This window comes from Pelodiscus sinensis, chromosome 3 (genome assembly GCF_052426305.1).
Source record: "Pelodiscus sinensis isolate ZL-2025 chromosome 3, ASM5242630v1, whole genome shotgun sequence".
In the NCBI taxonomy this organism is placed as follows: domain Eukaryota; kingdom Metazoa; phylum Chordata; order Testudines; family Trionychidae; genus Pelodiscus; species Pelodiscus sinensis.
In genome coordinates this window covers 55,361,026-55,374,053 of record NC_143054.1, presented here as the reverse complement: position 1 = coordinate 55,374,053, position 13,028 = coordinate 55,361,026, and the positions used below count along the sequence as shown (strand labels likewise).

At 41.7% G+C, this 13,028-nt stretch overlaps 1 long non-coding RNA gene across 1 annotated transcript in view; it reads right to left on the bottom strand.

Moving 5' to 3' along the window:
* The window catches only part of LOC142827591 (uncharacterized), a 43,002-nt gene extending 30,850 nt beyond the window's left edge, over positions 1–12,152 (bottom strand). Inside the window, exon 1 of the long non-coding RNA XR_012902272.2 lies at positions 12,039–12,152. This is a non-coding gene — a long non-coding RNA (uncharacterized LOC142827591). The remainder of the gene's footprint in view (positions 1–12,038) is intronic.
* Positions 12,153–13,028: the final 876 nt, after the last annotated feature.

Sequence of the window (13,028 nt, the reverse complement as noted above, 5' to 3'; positions counted from 1 at the left end):
AACTACATCCTTGGTGCTGAGAACCTAACTAAAATACCTATGATGTGTGCTTAAGCATGATTCTATGAACCAGTTTTAAAAGACGTAGGGCCTCATTTTCCAGTGGCATGGAGTAATTTTGATGAGACCTCTAAAGTTTTCAATCCAAGAAAGCAAACACTGAAGACTTTAGATACTAACCCATATCTCATCAAATATTAGGTTTGCATTTCCTTCACTTTAACTGAATCAGCTAATGAGTCAGGAATTTCATATTGTTTAATATTCATTTAACTTAGGGGAAGTGTGTTAGTGAGCATCTGCCATCACAGTTCTACTGGATATAGAGCTAGTAATGAAAACTAGAGATGAGCCAAAATGAGGAAGCCTAGTATTCACTTTCACAAACACCATTCTTGTCAAAGAATGTCACAAGATGATATGAACATGTGGCCATTCCCAGAAATAGCAGGTTTGGAACACAGTATTCTAGTTATTGCTACCCCCTAATTACCATTCACTGTTGTCAAATAACTGTGATGCCATACCTCTAAGTATTGATTATGAAAATGGTACTAGCAAGGACTCCAGTGGCACCTTAAAGACCAAACATTTTATTGCTGCATAAGTTTTCAACAGTTGCAACTCACTGTGTCAGATGCATGAAAGGAAAGAAAAAGCAACAGATAGTAGATGTATAGAGATGGGTGTGTTATATCAGAGCTAATTCAGTTAGCATTGATATGAATAAGAAAGTGAGAATGTATAAAGTGGAAAATTATTTATGGTAATGAGTGAGCATTTATCTGCTAGACACGAGTATCTGTTATTTTGCAGGGCACTAGTCCCAAGAGATTCCATACAGCCAATGGAGAGGACTGTGATCCTATGGCAGAAGACTTTTGCCAAAATATCTTTGTAACTGAAAAACACCCACCCAGTGTATTTCTATTAAGAAAATAATATATATTTCAGCCTTGCCTATAACATACAATTAAATACTGTGATAGGTCAGCTATAAGGGGAATTGTGCACAAATAATGTTTTTAAATTATTTGCAAACAGAACAGTGGAACAGGCCACAGGGACCTGTCTCCTTCCTCTCATTTAGAGAGGTCCAAATTTGTAAAGCTGCATTATTTGACCATTTCTTTTATTTGTAAAGAATTTATACAAACATGACTGAATACATTAAGGTAGCAAATTCAAGTACTTGAACATTGGGGCATGCCAGAATTAAGATTTTCTATGGAATTCATTCCCCTTGTGTCTATTCCTGATATGGTTTTGAATTATGGGATCACTTAGGCTAGGACTACATTGCAATGGTAAGTTGGAAAAAGAAACACAATTTTCCCAGTATCCCAGAAAAGCAGTGCAGTCTAGACATAGCCTTATTCCCCTCCAGGACTCATCCAGGAAATTCCATGCAGCTAAATACACTGGAGAACTGGATTCTCTCCCAGTCTCTACCACAGACATCTGAAATACTGAACAAGTCACTTAAGTTTTCACAGCTGATCATTAACTGCATGTTCTTCATTTTGGGAGCCCAGCTTGAGTCAATGGGGGTTAGTTTTACAGAGCAGCACATTCACAGCTAAAATCCGTAAGATCTATGCTTGAATATGTAAAGAGTGTTATAAAATGCTAAATATTTGGAAGACTCAGATCTTAGTTGACACAAAGCTGGGCATCCAACAGATAAGTGAAAACAATGGACTTTCTGGATAATTTTGCCTCAATCTTTGGCTCATTAACCCCATTTGTAAAATACAAGTGTAGTAATGCCTACCTACCTTAGAGGAACATTGTGAAGTGTAACAATTATTGATTGTCAAGCTCTCAGATGCTGTGGGGAGAAGGTCACAAAAAATCATGTGGGGAATTAATAATTCTGTACCCAGCATTTGGATGGGATGTCATAACAACAAAGGGTAAAAATACGTAGAAATATTGATTGTGATGGCATACAAGTGACAACAGTCCATCAACCTCCCCACATTCTCACAGGGAAGGGAGAAAAGATGTGCCATGCTCCACAGACCTGAGCTGACTGAGTTAATGAAGTGATTGATATTCCGTGATAATTGTGGAACAACAGGGATAGTTGGTTGTCTTTATTTATGTGGACCACCCTTAGAGGGAGCTAAGACACACACACCTACTCTGCCAGCAGGTTTCATAGGTATTTGTCAGCAGCGGAGGAACGGTGAAGCTAAGAAATCTTGGGTTCCATTGCAGGGTCTGGAGAAGAGTGAGCTCTGGTGGGCACAGAACTTTCTGCATCTTCTCCCCCAGTCCCCAACTTGACCTCTTCTGAGTGATTCCCTTCCCTGTCTCAGCCCTAGGCCTGGCTCCTTGTACCAATTCTCTTCCCCCACCCCAAGGGAACATCTACACAGTAGGGCTAAAGTTGAATTAAAGCTACGCAACTTCAGCTACATCAATTGCATAGCTTAAGTCAAAATGGCTTAATTCGTCGTTAGGTGCTATCTACACAGCAGGAAGTTGAAGGAAGAACACTTTTCTTCGACTTCCCTTACTCCTCATGAAATGAGGGTTACCATGACTTGGAGTAAGTAGTCCTCTATCTCAAAATCTATCATCACTTCTCCCACTAGTTCAGTCCCCTTGCCCAACCTGTCCTAGTTTAGTCCCATCAAAACTCCCACTCCTCCCTCCTCTCCCAGGCTCTTTGTCCCAATCCACTTTCCTCACCCTTCCACCAGGTCCAACTCTTACTCTCTCTGCATTTGAATCAGGCACCTTTCTCCTCCACATTGCCCATGTGCCAATGGTGGTGAAGGGGGTGGGAGGTCACAGAGCACAGCAAAGACAAGCTCCCTGCTCTCCATTCCAGTGGCTGGACACAGACCTGGACACCAGCCAGCAACATAGTCGCAATGGCAGGGACAGTCCTGTTTGGCTCTGCTCAACAAGGGCAGAATCCTCGAGAAATTTAGCTCTAAAACTTTACTAAGTTTGTACCGATCATGTAGAAACTAGATCAAGAAAGCGGAGGAGGTATTATCTTTTAATCAGACCCACTACAATCGGTGAAAGAGACAAACTTTCAAAAAGTCTCCTCTTCAGGTCTGGGAAAGGTACTCCGTCACAGCTAAATACAAGGTGAGAGATTGTTTAGCATATCCATTTTATCCTTTACCAACAAAGCAGGGGGGTTAGTGAGTTACTGCTTGCTGCAGACATGCCAACTTGTGAATAAGTTGAGAAAGACATCATTACCAAGAAAAATTAAACCTGACTCAGGATCTCAAGAGACAACTTTCAAATGTCAGGGTTTCCCCCTCCCCCCCACCTTTGCAGCTGAAAACAAAACAAAAATCCCTCCATCCCCAGCTCATGAGTAGGGATTAATTTTACTTAGGAAGTGCTGTCCCATCCAGAGCATCCGCTGTCAGTTCACCTCTGGTGGCCGGGACTATCATCATCAGTCAACCAGACTTTCCCATAAAGAAAGGCTGCCCCACTGTGAGCCCAAGGTACCTGGAGTTCTCCTGGCAGCCTGGGAAGCGGAAAAGGCCCAGGAAGGGTGAAGAGCCCTAAAAGGATTAGGGGGAGGTTGGGAGGGCTGCATTATGGCCTGAAGCGATGAGGGTAGGACTGATGGGGTGGTGAGCACTGTATTGATGGTGAATACTGGGAAGATGGAGTGCTGGGAGGGTGAACTGAGGGCAGTGGGTTGATGGGATAGGGTGCTAATGGTGATGGGGTGGTGATACAACTGGTGGGGGTGGGGTGGGGAGGTGAGAGCTCCTGTGTCAAAAGGGTTTGCCCCCACGTGATATGGTGTTTTTAATCTTAGCCTAAATTTGTGTGAATTCATTCAAGATTACAGTGGTAATGTGGCTTCACTTACATAGGCATTATTGGAGCAGTTATTAAACTGGCTGAGGTACATCACATGTTGTGACAGGTATGTCTAGGACTCCTGGATCCTGAAAGATATGTTGAGGCAGGGAACTATTAATAAACACAGTAGCAGAGATACATTTATAGGTTTGGCATGAATGGGTGATCTGATGGACCAGGTTTTGAGCGGTTAGCTCCCAGATGAATTGCTACTGGTGTTGCTTTAATCTACTTGTTGCTGGTGCTGGCTGGCTAGCTGTTTGCAGCAATAGACTCTGTTGCTGCTGGCTTCCCACTACTCACTTCAGCAGTTTCTCTAGATACAGGTAGCCCCCTTGTTAATTTCTTACTAGCTTTTTGGCTGTCCTCACATCTTTAGGACTGGGTGGTCACACCTGCCTCTCCACCCATTGTCAGCAGGGGGAAGAGTCTTGCATAGCAGTTACAATTTGTGGTAGCAGCCCAGTCTTGTGGCATGGGGGTTGGGGATCCTGAGTTCTCTTACTTCACTGGGTTCCAACTCTTGAAAAACTATTCTGAAATAGTCCTTCTGTAGCAGAATGTGGATTTGCTTCTCTCTGCTAACCATCCTACTGTGTTCAAGCTAGTCCCTTTCAAGTCCTTCCTCCAACTAGAGAAGGCCCAGCAGGCCTGTTGGACTGAGTTTTCCCAGCCCCAGAGTTGTTCCTGCACCCTTAGCCCTTCCTTGTGGTTTTATGGACCCCATCACCACAGAGATGTTTTCTATTTCATTATTTGCATTCAATTCGTGTTCTGGACCTAATCTTTGACATAGATGTCAGAATCAAGGACATTCCAACCCTACCACTCTTGGACAGATCATCACCTCCCTTTTATTGTGTCTTAGCTACATATGCTAACCCTGTTAGTGCCTGGCCCAGACCTGAAGAGCAAAGCTTCCCTCTGTCACCCACAGAAGTTGATTCAATAAAAGATATTACCCCATCCACTTTGTCTCTCTCATATCCTGGGACAAACAGCTTCAAAAATACCACAACCATATAGAAACTGATTTTTCAAAGGGTTATGACTTGGCCATGTAAGGGTACATTTTCATGGAGCTAGCAAAAGGCATATCCCTGACATCCGAACACCCTACTGCCAAATTTCAAGTTGCTGATTTAATGCAGGTGGGTGCATGCCAGCTCTTAGGAAAGGGTGACAGCGTTTAACATGAGCAAAAACATTCTCTCTACCTCCCCTCCGCCAAGGAAATATTGGAATTGTTTTGGGTTAAATAAAAAAAAAAAAAAACCCATACAAACAAAAAACAAAACACAAAACAAAACCAGTGAGAGTGATATCCAGGATGGAAAAATCTCCATCCAAATTGTTAAAAGTTTGTAAGCAACTGGAAATGGGTAACTTAATAAGTGTTGTTACTAGCTTTGCCTATAATACATGCGCACACGCACACACAAATCCACCATTAACTTTTTCAATAAATGGTTTATCCAAAATATACTTTAGACTGTTCAGGACCGATTGTCATTGCCCTTTATTGTTTCGGACTAACCTTCTAAAAATATCAAATCTTCAACTAATCCAAGAAATCTTTATACAGTAGACTTCCGATAATCCGGAACCTATTGGACCTAAGTGGTGCCAGATTATCAGATATGCCGGACTATCAGGAGGTACTATAAACTGGTTATATATATACTGTATACATTATATAAAGTGTATTTAACCCTTTTTATTGTACATACTGTATACAGTATACTGTAATGTTTTCTTTTTTTAAGCCTTTTTTACCCTTTTTGCTCAGTTCAGCTGCTGCTGCTGCTACCGTGTGACTCATTTTTTGCTGAAGCTCACTCACTAGGCTCTTGCCATTTTGATGCCGGACTATCAGGAGTGCCGGACTATTGGATGCCGGACTATTGGAGTTTTACTGTAGATGGACTTACTGTGACATTTGAGCAGTGATCTATGCTTTAGTCACTTTGAGATTTAAGGACTGAAATAATCTTGAGATTTAAGGACTGAAACAATCTACTTTAAAGTCTTTCCTCCATTTTTCTGCAGAGATTGTAACTTGTACAGGTCCAGGTCCAGGGCCAGGGCTTTTACCTCTAACAATTTATTCTAATATAAATCCCTAGCTGTATGATCCTTGCCCTGTCTCCTGATTAAATCTCCTGTAGTGTATGAAAATGCTTTTGAAACATACAAAACACCCCAGTAACTAAGGTCCAATTTTATCTCGGTGACAGTTTTATGCTTTATACTCTAAGCTGTGCTTTGATGTCTAATGAAACAAGCCTGTTTGTCGCTTCTTAATACCAGTGTGAGATCTGAGGATTTATGGAGATTTGGTTGTTGGTGCTCCTCTTACTTTAGAAATTCCCTTCTTTTGTTGCTTGGAAAAATTCAATTTTAGGAGCTTTTAGGTGTTTAATTATGCTTATAGCCATATATTGAACAATGTGGAAAACTGTATGAGAGCCAATAGGAAATACGATTCACATACGATATTGCAGAAGTAGAAAGAACTAAACTGAAAATTTGGAAGTGGGCATTCTGGAATGTTATAAAACACACTTCTCAAATTTCATTTTCAGTTGCTAATCTGTGTTTTAAAATAGCTAAAAAAAGATTTTTTTAAAAATATGAATCCTAGAAAACCAGTTCTTATAGCTTTGTAGTATATAAAGCCCTAGATATTAAATTGCTCTATAAAAGTGAAGGGCTTGACTATAGTTTCCAGATCTTCAGCTCATGCCAGAGGATCTATGCTGTATAGGAGCTCAAAGTACAAATCCTAGCTAGTTCAGCAAGCAGTAAGGGTCTTACATCTGCAGCAAGAAAGATTTAAGTTAAGAAAAAAAATCCTAAAATCTAACAAAGGGGAGTTAAGCTCTGCAATAAACTTACAAAGGAGGTTGTAGAATGCCCATCACTGGATGTTTTTAAGAACAGGCTAGACAAACACCTTCCGGAATGGTTTAAGTCAGTGGTTCTCAAACTTTTTGGCCCATGAACCACCTGGCTCAAAGCAAATCTTTCCACGGACCACCAGTTGCTAATGGAAACTCGCTGTTAATTACATAATAATTTGAGATGGTCCACCCTCAGTGCAGGGGGCTGGAGTTGAAATCTCCTCAAATCCCTCAGATCTTAGTATACACATGGGCTACGTCTAGACTGGCATGATTTTCCAGAAATGCTTTTAAACGGGAAAGTTTTCCATTAAAAGCATTTTCGGAACAGAGCGTCTAGATTGACATGGATGCTTTTCTGCCAAAGCACTTTTTGCAGAAAAGCATCCGTGGCCAATCTAGATGCGCTTTTTTGCGCAAAACAAATCTCAGCTGTCTACACTGGCCCTTTTGTGCAAAAGTTTTGCACAAAAGGGACTTTTGCCTGAACTGGAGCAGCATAGTATTTCCACAAGAAGCACTGATTTCTTACAGTAGGAAGTCAGTGCTTTTGCGGAAATTCAAGCAGCCAGTGTAGACAGCTGGCAAGTTTTTCCGGAAAAGCAGCTGATTTTCTGGAAAAACTGGCCAGTCTAGACACAGCCATGGAGAGCTGGAAGAAGGGTTCAGATCCCCCAAGCTGGAAGGGCTTTCTATATCCTGCCACACAACTGGAGTCACATCAAGAAAATTCAAAGACTCTGAAAATGTAGGAACAACAATATCATGGTAGCGGGGATATTGTTTCAGGAACCCCGTGACCAAATGATAAAGGGATTCGCTTTTCTTTGATTTAGCATAATGTTTCCTTGCACAGTGGAGCTATCTTAAATGCCTTTCATCTTTCCTCTATGTAATTAATGTCATTTACTTGACACTAGTTCTGAAATAAAATCAGAGACTTCATGTAGCTTTTAGAGCAATTTAATATATGTCACACAAGTCAGAAATGTTGGTCTCAGGGCAAAAATTTCCCGAGGGAGTCTGTGAAGAAAGATCAAAGCACATGCACAACACACATGGCCTGAAAGCTACCAAGAACAACACACAAAATCATCAGTAAATGGCTGCAGTACAGGTTCCTTCATCATCATCATCATCATCATCATCAGTCTCCCTAATCCACTCAGTTTCTCTAACAGCCTGCCTGGAAACCCTCTTGCTATCACCTAGCTTACAGCTGCTAAACATACACTTCTTGTACACCCCTTGTATAAAATCTGTTCATGCCTTTTGCTGCTACATAATGCATAATACACAAAACTCTGCCTAGGGAGGAAAAGATTTTAAAAATCTACTAGTTCATTTCCTGGAGTATGACTTGCAGTCCTTTCATTCTCCCACACTGTAAGAAGAAAAATTCCTTTACTGTGCCTTGGATTGTTGGCATATGATGATGCCTATTTATTCATATATGGCAAATAAGCCCTTTAAAAAAAAGCACTGTCCAATTTTAGATTAAAGGAATAACATTGTATTCTACTCTACTGATCAGTGGCACTAAAGTGATAACAAACATGACATAGTGCCACAAATATATGGTAGCTAAAAAGTGTAAAAAAGTTTTGAGAGGCTATAAGCATAAACTGCCATTGAGTGCAGAATTCTACTCTGAAAACAAGTGAAGACTATAGAGCTACTTGACATGCTGCTATTTTCTAGCAAACGAACTTTCCCATCACCCCCAAAAATGTGTCACTGTTTTATGAATGTTAACCCCTCTCCACAAGATTTACAGCAGAAAAGAAACTGTTTACTCTCACCAACAGAAAGAGTGAAGTTTCTTTATCGTTAGTTGAGACTGGAAGGCATTAAGAACGCAAGCTGTGAACCAAGAGAACTGAATAGGACATCAGTTATGGGATAGGCGAGCAAAAGTCAGGTGTCTCCTGAAAGATGGGACAGAAGCCAGTTGCTGAGCTGTTGCGCTGTTGCTGCCACCCTTGGAGAAGCATTACTTTTATCTCTGAAAGCAGCTTTTAAACTGTCTTGCCTTGTAGAGGGAAGTTGTCAGTACAGATATATTTTAAGACTTTGATATTGAATCTTTCACGATCTGCCACTTGAGGATGAAAAAATGCTGCATTATGAAGTTTGTTTGCTTGGAGAAAATATTACCACTAGATCCTGCTTATTTGATTGCATTTTCTTCTGTTGAAGGGAGGCAGAGCTGTAAGAGGCCAGCTGATTACTATGAACTACCCCAGGGATCCATTTAATAGATGTGAAGATAAGAGTCCCAGTCCTAGAAATGGACTAGTAAGCTTACCTCAGCTTTGGCACTGGTTTCTCATGTGATCTTGGGAAACACTTCATCGGTGATTTGGTTTGCTTCTCTGTCAACTGGGGACAACCTCACTTGTTGAGTGAGCGAACAGGACCAGCTCACAGGGTAGTTTTGCTAGGGAGTTCTCCAGGCAAGAGGCCATGTTAAAGGTAATAAAGCATAGGTTCATTAAGGAACCTAAGTTAAAGGTGAACCTTCAAGCTGTCTACCATAGCACCAGCTTTAAATTGTGCTGTGACTGATGTTGAGCTTGAAAAAAAAAAAAAAATCATCAGACTGCATGAAGTGGATTACTGACCACTGCAGGTGAAGCTCAGAACAGGAAAGAATCTAGTGTGAACTGTACTACTGGCCATTTTTTGAAAGACTCACTTTAATGCTATTTTCTCCTCTTGCTTTTTCCCCACAAGTATTTTTTCCATTATCAAGTTGCTTCTCACCTTGTTAATACAGGGAGGTTTTCATTAGTTTTTGACAGAAAAAGTTGGGCTGAAAGGGGAGCAGTGAAGTCATGGTACACTATGCTAGTATACTGAAACAACATAATATGGACAAAATACAATAGTATCTGAGTGTTCTTATTATTGTACATTGGATAGCTGGAGGATTTCTGGGTATAGTATTGAGTCCAGTTTCCCCTCATCCCTCAAATAGCTAGTGTTGTGCGCAGTTCATTAATATTTTAACAACATTCTACAGAGCACAGGGATGCTCAGCAATGAAATTTGATGCCTAACCCATGCTGGAAATTATGTTAGAAATAGGATATTCTGCATTATCATCAATTTGAATCCCTTTTGCAAAAGTTATTACTTGCTTTGTTTATATTAGATGCTTGCTAACACCCAAAAGGTCAGCTTTATACCTCTTATTTGGTAGAAACACCACACAGAACCATTTTGCCTATATAGAACTGCACCAACACAGACATACCAGGCTTCAGATAGAAATCAAACCAGGGTCCATCAAAGCATAATCACCTACTCATGAGCTAGAGATTAACTCTGAACAGCAGGCTCTCATTTTTGCTGGGGGGCTTCCAACAGAAGGATATTGGTGCACTAAGCCAAACCTGTATTTAACACTCCCCCCCCCCCCGCCCTTGGGTTCAATAGTAAAAAAAAAACTTGACTAAACCTTTAGGAAACCCCTCCCCGCACCTTGTGACCATGTGGGATCCTTTGCTTCTTCTGAGGGGCCATTATCATAGGCCTGGCCTCCAAGACTCATGGCTGCCCCCAGCACTGGGGAGCTCATGCTAGTGCTCCAGGTCCCCTGCCACCTACCCATGGATCTGAAACTCACAAAATCTACTAGCCCAGGCCCCTCTAGGCACTATTGTGTGAGGAGAATGTGGGGAGTGTCTTTCTCCTTCTCAGACAAGGACTTCTCACTTATGTGTAGTGCCCCTCCCCTCAACGGATTTTATTGTGGGTCAGTGGCCCCTGAGCCAAGAAAAGATTCCCCATCTCAGCTCTATCGGATAGAAGAGCACACCTTGATATTGTTTCTAGTGTCTCCCATCACCTGAATGACAAGTAGCAGCCTTGACTCACTAGGGTGAGACAAGCATTCTTGGGGACCTAAGGAGTAAATATAGGGGGACCCCTAAATAGTTACCTTCTCAGATCTCTCCCATCAAACATGCATGATGGCATGAGAGAAAGCCCAGATAAGACTGCATATTTTTTTTAAAACTATGCACAAGAAAAAATAGGCTCCACATTTTCTTAGCTATGTTGATACTGCAGTGGTATCGGGAAAGCTGACATTTACCAGTGAAATAAGCAGATGTGACTGGATTGACAAGACAGCAGATCACAAAGGAAAGCAAACTTACTTTTCAGTCACATTTCAGACTAAAAGTGTCATTCAGAGAACCAGCTGAAATCCCAAGCTAACTCAACCTTGGCCTTCTGCAGCTTAGTGCCTGGGCCTCCACAGCTTGGTTCTCAGCAAAGGCCATAGAGCGGTGTTTTTCAGTGCGCTCCACTAAACGATTTTAAGAAACCTGTTAGCTGGCCACTCTGGCATATTTACTTACTGGTGCTGCACCATGGAACCTCATGGATCCTATTGGCTACAAACAGTGAAAGAGAGCTAAGGGGTGCCTCAGGAAGCAGCACGGGCCAGGCCGCTGCTTCCTTTGGCTGCAAACGACAAAACAGAGGGCTCCACGGCCGTGGCACTGGTAAGAAAACATGCCAGAGCGGCCAGTTAACAGGTTTCTCAAAGTGGTTCCTCAGATCACGTCGCCAAACACTGATGTAGAGGAAACTCTCTCTGAAAGTGGCCTGAGTGCCACTATATGGGACAATGAAACACAGCCACTATGTGAGAGTTACAAATGCAGATAGCATCTTGTGGAACTTTTCAAAGGTGCTTAGGCACCTATCTCCCACTACAACTAACTGATCAAAGAACAGGACATTTTTTTCCACCAAAATCTCTGCCCTTTCTACCCCATTTGAAATATTTCATTTTCATCATCATTTGAATTTTTCTAACCATGTATACTAAAAGTGTTGAGCAAGGTAGGAATGAAACAGACTGAGTGCTGGAGATCATGGGATCCTCACAACTTAGAATGAAATATTTATTACTTTATAGTATTGGAGTTGAATAAGTATTGACCAATAGAAAAACTTCAAAAGGAAATTTATGACCCCATGAAAGAGGATTGGTTTTGAAATAAAGCCACTTACTGTAATTTAAGAAGTAATTTTTGCTTTCTTATAGACCGCAAGTCATTATGACATGGGAGTCCACTGAGGAAGGACAGGCAGTAGTCATCACACCACACAAGTATTCCACTTACCAAGGTAGATAGATTTCATTACCATCTAGCACAAGCTATGCAGAACTAACAGCAGCAGACATTTTCAAGTGCCAATCAGGGGAAAAATACTTCCCAGTTTTAATCAGCCTATGATTTCAAGCAAAGTGTCACTTACCTTGGCCACGGTCCCAGAAGAAAATTAGGAAAGAAACACTCCTTCTCTAAACTGTCCCTAGGCCTCAAGCCTGCTGGGAGTTCAAAGAAACATATGTCTTCCCTGCTGAATTGCATTCATACACCCTTCCCCCCTACCAGTGAAAAAGACTCAGTCTCCCCACAGCTGTCTCCACCCTGGCCTGAATACCCTTATCCTGAGGACAAACAGCTGAAGTCCTTCTTACGTATGGAGAACCTGAAACAAAAGGCAGTTTGTGTGAAAACCAAGAACAGAGAGTAGGGCTATAACACCATCTTCCATGCTTTGACCATAAGACTGTCCTGTCTGATATCAGTTGCACTGACTTGTCACAACAGTGGTACTCTCAGCTCACTGAACAACATTGTTAATTTATCCAACCACACACTTAGCCCAGTAGAAGAGTCTGTTCTATATTTGGGACTCTGCCGCACCACCCCCACACACATGATACAGTTTTGTGGTGATCTGGAAGCCTATTTTCTCCATCTCTGACTCAAGGAATATTTCCAACACATCACTGAACATTACATTGACCCACAGGATCCCTCCTACCAACACTGCAAGAAGAAGTAGACTCCTCCCGATGGCTGAAATGACAGCTTGGACTTTTACACTGAGTGCTTTTGCAAACATGCGCAGACAGACATTGTAAATAAACAACATCATGTGCCCCATAACCTTAGCTGTGCAGAATGCAACACATGCAAACAACTCTGATTTTATAATCAAAGAGGCTAACAAAGGAGGTGCTGTTGTCATCATGAATAGGTCAGATTACGAGCAGAGGCAGCCAGGAACCCTCCAACACCACACTCCACAGCCCACTTTCCTCTGATTCCACTGAGGAATACCAAAACAAACTACACCCTCTGCTCAAGAAACTCCCTGCAATAGCACAGGACTAAATCTACACAGATACACCCCTAAAGTCCTGCCCAGGAGCATTCTGTCTTCTACCCAAGATCC